The 15,571-nt window shown below is 29.5% G+C and overlaps 1 pseudogene; it reads right to left on the reverse strand.

The window, feature by feature from the left end:
- Window positions 1-15,207: 15,207 nt before the first annotated feature.
- LOC145265803 (5S ribosomal RNA) lies at window positions 15,208-15,324 on the reverse strand (annotated as a pseudogene).
- Between the last annotated feature and the right edge of the window lie 247 nt (window positions 15,325-15,571).

Raw genomic sequence — 15,571 nt, forward strand, 5'->3', positions numbered from 1 at the left:
TTCATTTTTTTCATTCATCATTTTATACGTTCTTTTTTCATTCATCAGTTTATACTTTCATGTTTTTCATTCATCAGTTTATACTTTCTTTTTTCATTCATCAGTTTATACTTTCATTTTTTTCATTCATCATTTTATACTTTCATTTTTTTCATTCATCATTTTATACTTTCATTTTTTTCATTCATCATTTTATACTTTCTTTTTTCATTCATCAGTGTATACTTTCATTTTCTTCATTCATCATTTTATACTTTCATTTTTAGCATTCATCATTTTATACTTTCTTTTTTCATTCATCATTTTATACATTAATTTTTTTCATTCATCATTTCATACTTTCTTTTTTTTTCATTTATCATTTTATACTTTAATGTTTTTTTTTATCATCAGTTTATACTTTCATTTTTTTTTATTCATCACTTTATACTTTCTTTTTTTCATTCATCATGTTATACTTTCATGTTTTTATTCATAATTTTATACTGTCGTTTTTTACATTAATCAGTTTATACTTTCTTTTTTCATACATCATGTTATACTTTCATTTTTTTTATTCATCATTTTATACTTTCTTTTTTTTCATTCATCATTTTATACTTTCATTTTTTTTCATTCATCATTTTATACTTTCTTTTTTTCATTCATCATTTTATACTTTCTTTTTTTTCATTCATCAGTTTATACTTTCATTTTTTTCATTCATCATGTTATTCTTTCTTTTTTCATTCATCATTTTATACTTTCATTTTTTTCATTCATCATTTTATACTTTCATTTTTTCATTCATCATTTTATACTTTCATTTTTTTCATTCATCATTTTATACTTTCTTTTTTTTCATTTATCATTTTATACTTTCATTTTTTTATGAATCATTTTATATTTTCTTTTTTTTTATTCATCATTTTATACTTTCATTTTTCATTCATCATTTTATACTTTCATTTTTTTCATTCATCATTTTATACTTTCATTTTTTTCATTCATCATTTTATACTTTAATTTTTTTCATTCATCATTTTATACTTTCTTTTTTCATTCATCATTTTATACTTTCATTTTTTTATTCATCATTTTATACTTTCTTTTTTCATTCATCATTTTATACTTTCATTTTTTTCATTCATCATTTTATACTTTCTATTTTCATTCATCAGTTTATACTTTCATTTTTTTCATTCATCATTTTATACTTTCATTTTTTTCATTCATCATTTTATACTTTCTTTTTCCATTCATCAGTTTATACTTTCATTATTTTCATTCATCATTTTATACTTTCTTTTTTCATTCATCAGTTTATACTTTCATTTTTTTCATTCATCAGTTTATACTTTCATTTGTTTCATTCATCATTTTATACTTTCTTTTTTCATTCGTCAGTTTATACTTCCATTTTTTTCATTCATTAGTTTATACTTTCATTTTTTTCATTCATCATTTTATACTTTCTTTTTTCATTCATCAGTTTATACTTTCATTTTTTCATTCATCATTTTATACTTTCTTTTTTCATTCATCATTTTATACTTTCATTTTTTTCATTCATCAGTTTATACTTTCATTTTTTTCATTCATCATTTTTTACTTTCTTTTTTCATTCATCAGTTTATACTTTAATTTTTATCATACATCAGTATATACTTTCATTTTTTTCATTCATCATTTTATACTTTCTTTTTTCATTCATCAGTTTATACTTTCATTTTTTTCATTCATCAGTTTATACTTTCATTTTTTTCATTCATCATTTTATACTTTCTTTTTTTTTCATTCATCATTTTATACTTTCATTTTTTTCATTCATCATTTTATACTTTCATTTTTTTCATTCATCAGTTTATACTTTCATTTTTTTCATTCATCATTTCATACTTTCTTTTTTTCATTCATAATTTTATACTTTCATTTTTTTCATTCATCAGTTTATACTTTCTTTTTTCATTCATCATTTTATACTTTCTTTTTTTGATTCATCAGTTTATACTTTCTTTTTTCATTCATCATTTTATACTTTCCTTATTTTCATTCATCATTTTATACTTTCATTTTTTTTATTCATCATTTTATACTTTCTTTTTTCATTCATCATTTTTTACTTTCTTTTTTTTTATTCATCAGTTTATACTTTCATTTTTTTCATTCATCATTTTATACTTTCTTTTTTCATTCATCATTTTATACTTTCATTTTTTTCATTCATCAGTTTATACTTTCTTTTTTCATTCATCATTTTATACTTTCATTTTTTTTATTCATCATTTTATACTTTCTTTTTTCATTCATCATTTTATACTTTCATTTTTTTCATTCATCATTTTATACTTTCTTTTTTTCATTCATCAGTTTATACTTTCATTTTTTTCATTCATCAGTTTATACTTTCATTTTTTTCATTCATCATTTCATACTTTCTTTTTTCATTCATCAGTTTATACTTTCATTTTTTCATCAATCATTTTATACTTTCATTTTTTTCATTCATCATTTTATACTTTCATTTTTTCATTCATCATTTTATACTTTCATTTTTTTATTCATCATTTTATACTTTCTTTTTTCATTCATCATTTTATACTTTCATTTTTTTCATTCATCATTTTATATTTTCTTTTTTCATTCATCAGTTTATACTGTCATTTTTTTCATTCATCAGTTTATACTTTCATTATTTTCATTCATCAGTTTATACTTTCTTTTTTCATTCATCAGTTTATACTTTCATTTTTTCATTCATCATTTTATACTTTCATTGTTTTCATTGATCATTTTATACTTTCTTTTTTCATTCATCATTTTATACTTTCATTTTTTTCATTCATCATTTTATACTTTCATTTTTTTCATTCATCATTTTATACTTTCTTTTTTCATTCATCATTTTATACTTTCATTTTTTTCATTCATCATTGTATACTCTATTTTTTATTCATTCATCATTTTATACTTTCTGTTTTCATTCATCAGTTTATACTTTCATTTTTTCCATTCATCATTTTATACTTTCATTTTTTTTATTCATCAGTTTATACTTTCATTTTTTTCATTCATCATTTTATACTTTCTTTTTTCATTCATCAGTTTATACTTTCATTTTTTTCATTCATCAGTTTATACTTTCATTTTTTTCATTCATCAGTTTATACTTTCATTTTTTTCATTCATCATTTTATACTTTCATTTTTTTCATTCATCATTTTATACTTTCATTTTTTTCATTCATCATTTTATACTTTCTTTTTTCATTCATCAGTGTATACTTTCATTGTCTTCATTCATCATGTTATACTTTCATTTTTTGCATTCATCATTTTATACTTTCTTTTTTTCATTCATCATTTTATACATTCATTTTTTTCATTCATCATTTCATACTTTCTTTTTTTTTCATTTATCATTTTATACTTTAATGTTTTTTTTTATCATCAGTTTATACTTTCATTTTTTTCATTCATCACTTTATACTTTCTTTTTTTCATTCATCATGTTATACTTTCATTTTTTCATTCATAATTTTGTACTGTCGTTTTTTACATTCATCAGTTTATACTTTCTTTTTTCATACATCATTTTATACTTTCATTTTTTTTATTCATCATTTTATACTTTCTTTTTTTTCATTCATTATTTTATACTTTCATTTTTTTTCATTCATCATTTTATACTTTCATTTTTTCATTCATCATTTTATACTTTCTTTTTTTTCATTCATCAGTTTATACTTTCATTTTTTTCATTCATCATGTTATTCTTTCTTTTTTCATTCATCATTTTATACTTTCATTTTTTTCATTCATCATTTTATACTTTCATTTTTTTCATTCATCATTTTATACTTTCATTTTTTTCATTCATCATTTTATACTTTCTTTTTTTTCATTTATCATTTTATACTTTCATTTTTTTATGAATCATTTTATATTTTCTTTTTTTTTATTCATCAATTTATACTTTCATTTTTTTCATTCATCAGTTTATACTTTCATTTTTTTCATTCATTATTTTATACTTTCATTTTTCTCTTTCATCATTTTATACTTTCTTTTTTCATTCATCATTTTATACTTTCTTTTTTCTCATTCATCATTTTATACTTTCTTTTTTCATTCATCATTTTATACTTTCATTTTTTTCATTCATCATTTTATTGCTGTGCTTTTATACTTTCTGAATTCAAATTCTTCATTTGCAGGCAGCCGTCTCTCTTTGACAAAGTACAAATCTGGTCAAGCTGTTTATTTAGAAAGAACAGTAAAAAGCGGAAAGAAAAAAAAGAAACGATAAATTACTTTCAAAATCAATAGAACTGCTTTTCCAAAAAGAAATATAAAAATCCCTTCAGAAATAAACATCAGAATATCTATCTTGTCTGTCGACCATATTGAAAAATGATCTACGTATCATTCTTACGGATAATCAGTGTACCTATTTACAATGCCTCCCCACGGGACAGAGTTAGCCACCAGGGTCGTTTTTTAACGTTGAGAAAAGGTACAAAAAATAAAAATTGTCTCAGTCGTGAAGGATTTCTCCTCCACTGAAAGAGAAATAGAAATGGAAGTGCCGCATCTGAAAAACAGATACTACACTTTGGTTTTGCCCAAAAGGTCATGATCGGTGTAGAAATAAAAATTAAAGCTAGTCGGCCATCATAACAGAGCTTAACAGGAAGGCACTTGCATTATAGTTTAGATTTAACGTCTTTTTATTACACGGTAAACGGGCAGCTGTTTACAGGCTAAAAATAATTAGTCTAACAATAAATATTTAAATAATCTCTACATACGTGGAAGTTTCATCCTTACGGAATCATCAGTGTAGATATAACTATTCAAGTTATATAAAGAGCATAATAACGTTGACACACTGGTTCTCGATGGACCACCGAAACTAAGCAACATTGAGCCTGGCCAGTACCATATGGGTAACTATTTGGAAATACAGGCGCTGTATGTGGGTATACGTCGACACTTCTCAGCAAGTACTGCAAACATCTAACGCTGTTATTTCTCCTGATGGGTATATACACGCGACTTGGGATCGCTTGTAAATTTCATACTCCAATAAAACTTTCTCCTTTAGAGGAAGGCAGTTCGGCTCGCCTGGGGTGAATGTCGCTTCAGTACATTCAAGCTAGTCACACGATACGAAACGCGGAACAAGATCAAATCGTTGAACAACTTAACAGCCAAAAACGGATTACAAAGATTTTCCTAAATCTCAGTACCCTGTATATCAAATTTCGAGTCTGTAGACTGAAAATTGACAGAGTTATTGTTTAGGGAAATATACACAAACAGACACAGACACAGACACATAGACAGACACTTTCACTTATATATATATATATATATATATATATATATATATATATATATATATATATATATATATAAATAAAGAGAAATTGTCTGTCTGTCTGTGTGTACATTTCCCTACAAAAGTACTCTGTCAATTTTCAGTCTGCAGACTCGAAATTTGACACAAGGGGTATTAAGATTTGGTAAAATCTATTTAACGGGGTTTCAGCCAGAAATTTGGCTGTCACGGGGTCAAAGTTCAACGATTTGAGCTTTAAAAACTCTAATAATATCCTCTGTTAATTTTTGGTCTAAACACTTTAAATTTTAGATGTAGGTTACTTGGACATGGATTAAACTTTTTAATTCAATTTGATTGAATGTCAAGGAGTCAAAATTGGGGTAAAAGTTTAAAAAAATAACCTCTGCGCTCTCTACCAAATTTCTCAGCCAATTTTTGGTTTAACCATTTGAAATTTCACATAAAGTGTGTTCAGATAATGGACAACTTTTTATTCCGTATTTGGCCGAGTTAAAAAAAAATTGACCGTTGCTGTCTCTAGCAAACTACTCGGTCAATTTTTATTCTAAACATTGAGATTTTACATAAAGAGCATTCAGACATACAGGAAGCATTTAATCAGTTCTTGAGCGAAAATTTTGCTGCCAAGGTCAAAGTTGGACGAGTTTCCATTTGCAGACTCTACTAAACACCTCCGCCTATTTTGGGTGTAAACACTTGAAATTTTAGATGTAGTTTTCCTGGAATTGAGTCATACTGTTTCATATAAATATATACATATGCACATAAATTTATGAACAGTACATAAGGCCCGAACAAAAGCGGGCTTTACTGCGAGTATATATATATATATATATATATATATATATATATATATATATGTCGTGTGTGTGTGTGTGTGTGTGTGTGTGTGTGTGTGTGTGTGTGTGCGCTCCCTACTTATAGTCTTAAACATTTTGGTGGAAAAATTAACGGTTTAAATTAATATACAACCCGAGGAGTGGATTTTCCCATTAGCGAAAAAAAAAAAAAACAATAGCAGGAAATATAAGTAAATGAACAAAATATTTTTTTTTTAATTATACAGTTAAAATTATATAGCTAAAATTTACTTGCGTTTCCTAGAGAAATAAAGTTCACTATAATGGATTTTCGAATCGATAAGTTCTCGCTCGATTAAACGGTAAAGTATGTACATCCTTAAATTTATTTTACTATTTCTCTAAAATGTGTAATGATCGTAAAACGAATTGCTAAATATGTTACCCTGAAACCGAGGGTGTATATATATATATATATATATATATATATATATATATATATATATATATATATATATATATATATATATATATATATATATGGAATTTTTGTTACAAGAGTTGAGCAGCCTCTAACCACACCTCTCCTGAGTCGACGTTGTTAAATACCAGTGGCAAGCGGGGGTTCAGGACGATCGAAAACGATACCGAGATAAGCGGAGAGCACATACAGCGTGTAAAATTCCTAAATTGTCACCCATGTTTTTACTAGCCGGACTCAACTTTTCTGATCTGACGAGAACCGGTGTGTCAACGTGATTATGTCGTAAGTATATATATATATATATATATATATATATATATATATATATATATATATATATATATATTCTTATAATATATATCAATCCTTATTTAAGAAGCTCAATGTAATTACAGAGCAATATAGAGAATAAATGACAAAAAGTTATATTCCAAAATTCATGATGTTGACCATCTCATAATTTATTCCTTTAATTTAGTTGATTTATACAATTCTTGAGAGTATTTGTTCTGTAGCGCAAAATCAATCACTTAATTTTTATATCAATCAGTGAATCTATTATGCCCTTAACCCATCAGAAGAAATGGCAACAATCCGTTAAAAGGAATTGATGTGTGATTTGACAGGATTTAAATCCGAAAATTGGAAGAGAGACTGCAAATACCTTTTTATTTTTCCATTACGCCATATTGAATTTTTATCAAACAAAGTCATTAAACCCAATATTCTTACCAACAATTTCAATTAATTTATGAATCTTCTACCAAAATGTTTTATTTAATAATGAGTAAATTTATTAATTCTAATTTGTGTATACATACTTATGAAAATAATATCAATAAATAATAAACTATTATACATGTTAGAATATACGAAACTAACTACGCTAAAAAAAAAGAAAAAAACGATTGGTCATTACGGTCGGTTATCATAACTAATCAATTAATTTGAATTGAAAACCATACATAATTCAATTCTGTTAGGTATTATAATCAAGCTTAATTAATCATTACAATTATAATTTTTAAAATCATACAATTCAAAAAACTATACTTACGTTTTGTTAAGTTTAAATATAATCTGAAAACTCCTTAATCTCTCTCTCCCTCTCCCTCTCCCTCTCTCTCTCTGTCTCTCTCTGTCTCTCTCTCTCCCGTTCTTTACATTTCCCTGTGTTCCATCAACTGCCTCAGACTTTTAGGATCACAGTTGGCATAATTTGTTAGATGTACGTGGATCTAGGTCGTCCTATATTCATGCACCCGTGCCGTAGAGCCCACAGCAATACATTTCTCGCCAGCTCTTGCTTCCTTCTCTGGCACTGACCGGAAAATCGTAGATGTCGCTCCCCCATGGTAGTAGATATGGCAGGTAGGTTGCTATGATATTGCTGCTTCGTGGGATGATTTATCCAAGATATATTTAACACTGTTCGTAGCGGACACATGTACGCAAAGAGACTAAAGATTGAGAAGAGAGTTTTATGCTTTGGTTTCGATTCTAGCTGATGGCATGAAAGTACTATTTTTTATTTTCATCTCACTACTATATATTAAGCACAATATAATAATCGATAGAGAATTGGCTCTATAATAATAAATACGCAATCTGCATAATTTAAATATATTTAAGCCTCGTGGTTCAATTTTAAATTCTGAAAAAAAAAACAACATATAGAGATATATATTCGATTTAGGAATTTATTGCTTGACAAAGGAATATATAGAAGGGGTTATATTAATTTCCTTAATCCATGGATTTTCAACAATGGCTCATATCATCAGGGGAAATGAAATGCTGTTAGCAAAATGTTCAGCTGCGAATGAACGCTTATTTTGCTTTTCAGCATAATTATTGAAAATAGTTTTTTGAGTGGTTGTGGATAATTATATGGAGAAATTTATACGAAAAGAGAAGTTGATACAACCTGGGTAATCCATTATCGGAAGGAATCCAATGTCATTTGGGGTTATAAATCCGGGTGGACAGAAAATAGGTCCATGGGAGAAAGTGATATTCCCATATAGCGAAAGCGAACTGCTCCTTATTGATTTTTCAAAAAGTATACCAGGCAGCCTTATTTGCTGTTGCGTTGATTGTGTGTTATTTGCTGTGGTCCAAATGCTTTCCCCGTGTTGACAAACTTGTTCGAAACTTATATATTGCTCTATTCTTAAATATTGAGCTTTTCCTTTTTGGCTAGGATCACGTTGAATGTATTACCTCTAGTAATATCTATCAGGATTTTTCATCTGAATTTGTATCAGTATCTTATCCCGCTTATATATATATATATATATATATATATACAGGGTGACCAAAAACAACGGGCCCCAACTCTAATTAGGCCCCGTTTCTTAGTGTTTTGTCCGAATGAAATGAAACTTTGGTCATAACTAGTTTATTATATTCAAAACATCACATCAAAACACTAGGGTCTTTGCCCTTTTTTTTCTCCGTTGACTGTAAAATGCTCAGGAGTTTTGGGTGGATTTTCTTGGGTCACCCTGTATATACCGTACTTTGGGGTAATTACACCAAGTCTTAGGTAATTGCGCCAACTAGCTAAAAGTGGTCTTTTGGCAACAACACATATAAAAAGCACTTTTTTTTAGCTGGCGCAACGTACGGTATATATTTATATATATATACATATATATATATATGTGTGTGTGTGTGTGTGTGTGTGTGTGTGTGTGTGTGTGTGTGTGTGTGTGTGTGTGTGTGTGTGTGTGTGGGTGGGTGTGTGTGTGCTCTTACACAAGTAATTGAGCACTCTGGATAAATCTCCTATTGCTACCTAATAAAAGGCTAGGTTAAACACGACAAGAACTATCTGTCTGTCTATGAGTCTATGTACTCCTCTCTCACACACTCTCTCTCTCTCTTCTTTCTGATGTAGAAATCTACATGTCAAAGTGTTACATTGTAGGGACCCTACGCCAGTAAGTAGCAATTAAGCTAGATAGTGCAAATTTTGAAGAGTGTCACCTTTAGTGCAGGCCAGGATAACTCAGATCTGTAAAACAAAAACATTCTTAGGGTTGAACGAAAGATGGGTGACGCAAAACACTTTTTTTTTCTGAATAAAAATAGAAATTTTATTTAAAATTTTGAAGACGAATTTTAAGAAATTGAGAGTTGGCTCATCTACGAACCGACCCGCCACAAACGGAGTCCAACTTCCAATTCATAAATTCTTTCTTCGTGACGAAAAAAAATGTATGTATGCGTCGATTTTTAACGATAATTACATTCGGTATAGAGCGTCTCCTAGGAGATCTGAAATTAGTCTTCCATTACATCTGAACGATCGCCCATATTTTTTTAGACGTAAACATACACAGGCACATATATATTATTTATTTATTTATAAAATAATCTACGGACACATGTTTCACCTTACCATGGCTCATCAGCATAGCTCATCAGTATAGGTCGAACTTTCAACCATAGTGTAGACATCGTTACACCACGAAGCCTATATATATATATATATATATATATATATATATATATATATATACATATATATATATATATATATAAAGATGGGAGGAGATATATATATATATATATATATATATATATATACATATATATATATATATAAAGATGGGAGGATATATATATATATATATATATACATATATATACATATATATATATAAAGATGGGAGGATATATATATATATATATATATATATATATATATATATATATAAAGAGAGAGAGAGGGGGCATGAATTCTTATGATATACTGTTATCAAATTTCGAAAGATTGTGCTGACTCTTAACTTTTAGAAATCGGTGTCAACTGACATTGATCTGAACTTGCTCAACCCGATTTCCTTCACTTTTTGTCAACAAATTGTCAGTCCGATTCAAGTGATGTATTGCTGTGACAAAGTATCTTTAATAAGTTTCCAGGCTTTATTTTTTGTACCGACATTTAAAATTATCGTAGACTCTTGTAAAATCCAGTATGTTATTGCTATACATCTGTTGAGAAAGACTGATCATTTTTTTATAATTTTCATGTTCAAATAAACAGTTGCAGCAGAAATTGCAACAACCATACTAAAGTCTGATTGTCACAGCTGGTGAATTTCAAAAATGAAATCCAAACATGAGGATATGCAATAAAATTTTATTATAAACCTGGAAAAATGTCACGAAAACGTATGGAATGCTTCATACTGCTTTTGGACTATTTTGTATGAATGGGGCATCAGTTTTTGAGTGGTATAAAAGATTTAAGGGAAGCAGAGAATCTGTGAGGGATGATGAGAGGTGTGGGAGGAGTAAGGAAGTCAGAATACCAGAGTTGATTGGCCAAATAAAGAATTTCATGGATTAAGTCTGTTGTCTGTTTATAGAGCAATAAGTGCACAGTTGGATGCAGGGTGGAACCGTACACACAAGTATTCACAAGGAACTGAAAATGCGGAAGATTTAAGTGGTTTGTCCGAATGGTTCTTAGAGAAGATTAGAAAGAAAAACGTTGTCATGACAGTAGGGAGATGGTCGGGCTAATCAATTCAGATCCTGCAGTTCTGCTGTGACGTAGAGACCAAGAGACAGATTTCTGAGCGGAAGCATGCTGGATCTCCCAAACAAAGAAAATCCACCCCAAAACTTATGATGATCCTTTTTTTTTTCTTTTTGACAGCACGGGCATGATCTACATGCACTGGATCCCCACGAGACAGAAAGTCAACAAGTAATACTAAGTTAAGGTTTTAAGGGGGTTCAAGAAGAACTCGGAAAAAGTTCAGGAAGACTTCAGAAGAGGCCAGCACTCTTCAAAAATCAGGACAATGCACCAATCCACAACTTTATCCTTGTCACAGACTATTTTACTTTTATGAGTACCAAGACAGTTCCACACCCTCTCTATAGTCCAGACATTGCTCCCTGTGCCTTTTGGTTATTTCCTAAGTTCAAGGAAAACATAAGAGGCTGTTGTTATGAGACAATTGAGGAGATGTAAGAGGCTGTGACGAGGGTCATTGGCACAGTTACACAAAAGGACTTCTATGAGGTTCTCCAGAAGTTGTTAAAACGACACAAGTGCAGCCGGAGGAGATCACTTTGAAGGGGACTAGAGTTTCATGTGCATACTATCAATAAAAGTGTCTATATGAAAAAAGTCTGGAAACTTATTGAAGGCACCTGATACTCCATGTTTTTAATAACAGGTTTTTCAGTTTTACTTGTCTGATTAAAAGCACAAGAAAGGCATATAGCCCCAAAATATGGGGTGCTGTGGCTCTCATGGAACAACTTTTTATCACTAAAGCACTCAATCGTTTATAGACACCTTGATAAACGAATATATAACACACCACTAAATTACGCACATATAAACGACACACACATATTAATTATTATTACATATACCCGACACACACATATTATTATTATTACATATACACGACGCACACATATTTTACATTTTAGAGACCCTAAATCGGTGCCGATTAATTTAGCTAGTGTGAATTTCGACAAAGGTCACATTTAGTGCATGTCATGATCACTTTAATCTGCAAAGAGTATAGTTCCCACGGATGAGTGATGTAAAATTAAGGCAAGGGGGCAATATGGCAACTGCGGTAGACACAACAGGATGGTGACGAATAACGTCACGTTTTCCAATTGACAGATAGAGAGAGATAGAGAGAGAGAGAGAGAAAGAATGAAAAGACAAAGGTTTTCTGAGTAGTCTCCCCATAGAAGCCGTGCGAATGAAACATCTGCAATTATGTAGAATAATATAAGTGGAATGTTTCCTCTACGTTTCTGTTAGTGCGCATCACACCTTTCAGTAAGATAGAATGAAGTAAATGATTAGATAATGGGGTATTAGTCTCTCTGCACTTAATGCATTCTCTGCAAATAAAACCTTGAAGAAACCAACAAACGTCTCCTTACATCCTTTTTCTTCATAAAGACGATCTAATTTCTATAGTGACTACTCCGAAGATGAAGAGAAATAGCGACGTCAGACAAGCACGCCTTTCTTAGAACATATTTCTTAGCACGCCTGTGGAACTGTCTTCCGTTTTCCTGCTTTCCAGCTAACTACAATATGGCCGTCTTCAAGTCTAATGCAAACAAGTTTTTGTTGAGCCGTTCCACTTAAGTTAACAAATGTACCGAATCTCCACTACTAACGATTACTATGATTCTGATACTGCACACTCTTTAATCCTTATCCACGAGTGGCCTCTGGGCCTTGATAAGTGGTGACTCCTATGTAAAAAAAACACACCCAGCCAACGTATGAATAATGTCTTATTATCGAAAATAACAGACACGTGCATATATACAAGATAAAATTACATAAGGAAAAATAAAATGTACATTATTTTATTAGTCTATCACATGTTCAAACAAGAAATGTAACAAAAATATTTTTCCTTAATCCATGGAGTTTCAATAATTAGGTTTTCTCGTCAGAGAAAATAACGAAAAATCAAAGCATTACTAGTCTATATAATACTCTGCTTGTTCTTTTTCTTAGTTCGTACGTTATGCTTTGAAAAAGGCCAAATACAATTTTGAAAAGCCAAACTGCTTAAAAAGACCAGCTTTTCGAAATTCAGCTTTTAAAAAGCTCAATCTAGCAATCCTGGACAAGAATATAAGAGTGATCTCCCTTTGATGTAGACTCGTTTTCAAATATCATTATAATAATATATGATCATTATTGTAATGCTTTGAGAAAGGAACTCGTAGTAATTTCGATGTGCAGTAGTTCTTCACCGAAGAAAGAAGTTAGCAAAACGTTACGTAAAATAGAAAAATTCGAAATAAACAGGGCAAAAAACTTTGTCTTTCAAAAGGTGCTAGATTAAGGGAGTAACTTAAAGATTTTTTCTTACAATGTGATCTTATTTTTTGTGTTGAACTATGTAGCACAATATTACTTTCTGAATATTTACTAACACTTATTAATTTATTTTATTTGGATTAGTTCTTTATTCAAATAAAATGAACACTATTTTAATTTAAATGTTAATAAACCCATTTTCTTCGTGATATTATTTTTTCTGTACAAAAAATTAACTTTGACGCTACCCAGAAGCATCAGTTTTATGAAAACATATTTGTTTTTTTTTTTAATATATTTCTTATTCCGTGGAATTTCCACGGGATATACTAGTATTAATTGATAATAATGTTTATATGATTTTATTTAGAAATCCAATGTTTCAAATTTAGCTAGCTGGACGCCCATGATATTTTAATTTATGCAGATGGCCTATGTATTATTAGAGAATCAATCCTCTATTGATTATTATATATTACGAGGAAAATTTGTCCAGTGGACAAATTCGCAATAAATAAATAGATAAATAAAAATAATAATAAAAAAAATAATAATAATGATATTATTCATCAAATTCCGTCTGTATTTGTTTATAATATCACGTCCGCTGATATTTGCACTTGACAATGAATGCTCTGGAAAAGTCACTTCTGATTAATGTTTAGTTTTAAAATATGCAAACGAAGAAATGATTTGCCGCGATTTCAAATGGTACCTCTTCTCTTATAGTAAATTGAACTCATTGATAAGAAAAAATAAATAAAATTCTAAAGTACACTCGTGTTTGAGCTGGGGGGGTATTCGATCTATAGTCTAATGCTCTACAACTCAGCTATATCTCAAGATGACAATAAATCTGTTTTTTTTTTAAAGAAGAAATAATTTACTGAGATTTTATTATATCCTTTCGTAGGTGCAACGTAAAATATTTGCTTTGCAAAAATTCGTCTTTTTCGTCTATAAGAGAGAAAGAATAAGATTCTTATCTTTAAAATATTCTTTCTTATAGATAGATAAGACGAATGTTTACAGGAAAATATTTTACTTTACACCTGCCAAGGGACTTTTTCGGTGTTCGATACTTATTGCCTACATTTCTGTCCAAACCATATCTAAGAATACTGCCTGACATATAAATTAACCTTGTATAAAATATAAAAGATAGGCTCAACCGTTTTGGGACCAATGAGATAGAAACTTACACATATGCACAAAGTGACTTTTATATAAGAGAGGAGATAAAAAAAAAAACAAATAATCGTTAGCAATTATGGTTTTCTACTGTGTAGCACATGTTTATAAGTATTCGATTTGTAATCTATGCATTTGTTAGTGTCCGGTCGTGTATTTATATACATACATACATACATACATACATACATATATATATATATATATATATATATATATATATATATATATATATATTGCTTGGTAGTATTGCATCATGACGAACTAATACTACACTTCCCTCAAAAGGAGAGGATGATGTCCCCCACCCCACCTTCACAAAATAAAAGGGAAATAATACCTTAAAGGAAGGGCTGATAACAGCAGAAGATAGTAGCTTCCTTAAATCTTGACAGACTGTGGATACCCACTGTAAGGGGTCCTGTGCGTTGAATTTTTGTGGCAAGACTTGCACAATTTCAAACATCACCTCTCCTCGGTGGGTATTGTTTAATACCAGTGGCAAGTGGAGGTACAGGACAACTGGAAACAATGCCGAGATAAGCGGAGAGCATATAGAGCACCTAGAATTCCCAAATGGTCACCCATCTGGTACTAACCAGGCTCAACGTTGCTTAACTCCGGTGATCTGACGGGAACCGGTGTGTAAACGTGATTATGCCGTATATAGCAGATTATGCCGTGTATAACAGAACATATACTATACTATCCTCAAACAAGAAGGTACTGAACAAGAGGATGTCTCAATGGCAAAATAACATGTGCCACACTACCCCCTAAAACTGAGCTAATACCTTATAATTTTTAAAGTACAGATGCTAAACAATCATTTTCCAAAAAAAGGACAAAGGAGGATGTAATGCCTGGAAAATCTTATACTACACTATCCTAAAATCACTTGGGATATTGTCTTAT

Source organism: Euprymna scolopes, chromosome 40, assembly GCF_053919585.1.
Source record: "Euprymna scolopes isolate OS-2025 chromosome 40, ASM5391958v1, whole genome shotgun sequence".
In the NCBI taxonomy this organism is placed as follows: Eukaryota; Metazoa; Mollusca; class Cephalopoda; order Sepiida; family Sepiolidae; genus Euprymna; species Euprymna scolopes.